A 2,545-nucleotide genomic window follows, 5' to 3' on the forward strand; every position below is an offset into this window, starting at 1 on the left:
TCCCATCTACAGGTTCAGTATATAGATCCCTCAAACCTGCTGACAATACCAGAAACTCCTAAGTCTGCTAAATCCTCATAATGTTTATTTCACATAAAATTTTGTTTCTTCTGGGAGATCTATTAGACTTCAGAGTGCATTCTTCTTTTGGGAAATTTCCCTCCTATCAGATATTGCCTGTGAACTATGGGCTTGTTGGTAGTCTTCCATGCTGACATCTTCTATTTCTATAGCATTTGAGTGCTATAAAAGTAGTTCCAGATCTTAGCCTTATATCTCTACAGTCAGGAAGATTTTTAGCTACCAGTTCTTGAAATTATTTGATCCAGCCTGTTGGTCTAAGGAGGAGTCATAAGCATTCTTTTAGTGCATATACCCTTGCTAAAAGTGATGCCTCTCCAAGTACTTGTAAGTTTATCTCATGCTAATGCACATCGCCCATCAGGGAGGGGCAAGACCTCTTAAGATGGCAAGTGAAGTTCTTCAAACCATACATTGTCAGAGTACCCTCTACACTTTGTAGCCATGGATGTCTTAGGATGTGTCCCGGACATTCCGAGTCAGTTGCCTGCTGGGCTTTAGGTGAAATTATCCCCCCCCTTCGTGTCATTTTGGTTGTAAACACCTTTGCATGACTTCTTGAACTGTAGGCAGTACACAGTTATGTATCTGGGACCTGTTGGATAGTTTGCTTTGTGGTCTTCCCTACAATTAGGCTGTTTTTAGACATCCATAAAGTACAAGACTTCCTGCGTTCCTCAATAAACAGGAAAGAAAATAGGATTTTTGTATACCTTACTATAAAATCTTTTTTTTTTTTTTTTTGATGGACACAGATCCTTCCCTTACTCGTACTACAGCCTGCTACAAATTGAGGCATGTTAGTACAGGTTGATATTCAAAAATCTGGCAACCTCCGGAGGAGTGCGGGATTTTTGAAAATTCCGAGTTTTTTAAGGTTATATTTGCTGTATATATTTACCAGAAAATGACTACCTGTACAGTCCTTTAAATTGATGCTGAATCCATAATGTCGCTATACAGCAGCAAATAAATGAGAAGGAATGAGCAGGAAAGCATGTGCATGCAAGTCCCAACAGCTGACTCTGGAGTACAGCGCCATCAAAACATAAACGGCGCCTACAGAAAAGAGTGTATATTTGAAAATGCGCTCCAAAATCCATGCCGGAAATCTGAAGGAACCGGATTATCAATGGCCGGATTTTTGAATGTCAACCTGTAGTAGGAGGGCTTTTCCTAAACTGGTCTGATTTTTTTTTTTTTTTGTTTTTTTTTTGCCAGTGTTCAATCCTGTTAAGGCAGCCAAATAACACAAACAAGCTGCAAAAATAAGTTTTTTTAAAACAGCAACCCTGGACCCAATTTTGCATGATCTCGTTTTTTCATGCATTATTCCTGAACAGGTCACTTGTGTTGCTAGCAAGTTGTGTATGACTAAGACTAGTGCAGCCTGATAAATGACATGATGTTAATTGAAGATTTATTTTCCAGGACTGTCCTACATTTCGGTATACAACAAGTGAGGTCACAGTACAGCCTAGCCCTTTCTTGAGTTACCGATTGCCAAAGGATTTTGTCGATCTCTCTACGGGAGAGGATGCTCACAAACTCATTGATTTTCTAAAACTGGTAAGAATATATTATTTAGGTTCACAGTCTATAGTGGGATAGTATTGTGCCTAATGTTTCTTAAATTTAGCAACTGTTGTGTAATTTTATTATTATTTTCTTCTGCAATACTGTTATCATATTTAGGTTTTATGGTAAATGTAAAAAAAAAGAAAAAAAAAAGGAAAACATTGATAACCGAGCTGCTGTGATATTGTGGGCTTATTTACATGAAGATAAATGAAATGTTCCTATAGCATTTGAATTACAATAGTTTTTATCACATTTTTACAAAAACAAAACATACAAAATGGATCAATACTGCAAAGAAGCATTTGCAAACAATTATTCAACTAAGCTCTTAACAGATTTTTCATATTTCACATTTCAAACAAGTCACATGACAACCATTATATATTGCCAAAGTACAGCAGACATATATAACTGGGAATATTAATAAGTCTTTGGTTTTTGCACGGTCAGCATAGGTAATCTTGCAGGTGGAAGAGGTATAAGAATACAGGGTACAAAACCTTCTATATTGGCTAATAACTAAAACTTTTTCTGAGAGAAAATGTTATCCCTGCAGATCAAGAATATTAGGAAAAGGAGCAAGGGGAAATAACCCAAGCTATTCAGAACAATCCAACCTATAGTAACTGGATGTGATTAAAAACTCAGTTATAAGGGAGATTCCAGGCACAGAAAAAGACCATTAAATTCAGTAGTTGTTTTTCAAACAGCTAACATAAGTGCCAGACTCCTGTGACTTATTATAATTTTGCTCCTTCATAGTTCAATCAGAAAGCTGCAAGTGGAAAGGTTACATCACTGTATTTCTTTACTCTTTAGAAAAAATTGTATTATCCTCCTGGTTGTTCTTCTAGCTGAGGTTTACTGGACAGAATTAAAAAAA

The 2,545-nt window shown here is 36.6% G+C and overlaps 1 long non-coding RNA gene across 1 annotated transcript in view; it reads left to right on the top strand.

Moving 5' to 3' along the window:
• The first annotated feature begins 55 nt into the window (after positions 1 to 55).
• The window catches only part of LOC140321170 (uncharacterized), a 5,626-nt gene continuing 3,136 nt past the window's right edge, over positions 56 to 2,545 (top strand). The window contains exon 1 of the long non-coding RNA XR_011918843.1: positions 56 to 1,650. This is a non-coding gene — a long non-coding RNA (uncharacterized lncRNA). The remainder of the gene's footprint in view (positions 1,651 to 2,545) is intronic.

The sequence above is a fragment of the Pyxicephalus adspersus genome, unplaced genomic scaffold (genome assembly GCF_032062135.1).
Source record: "Pyxicephalus adspersus unplaced genomic scaffold, UCB_Pads_2.0 Sca1071, whole genome shotgun sequence".
In the NCBI taxonomy this organism is placed as follows: domain Eukaryota; kingdom Metazoa; phylum Chordata; class Amphibia; order Anura; family Pyxicephalidae; genus Pyxicephalus; species Pyxicephalus adspersus.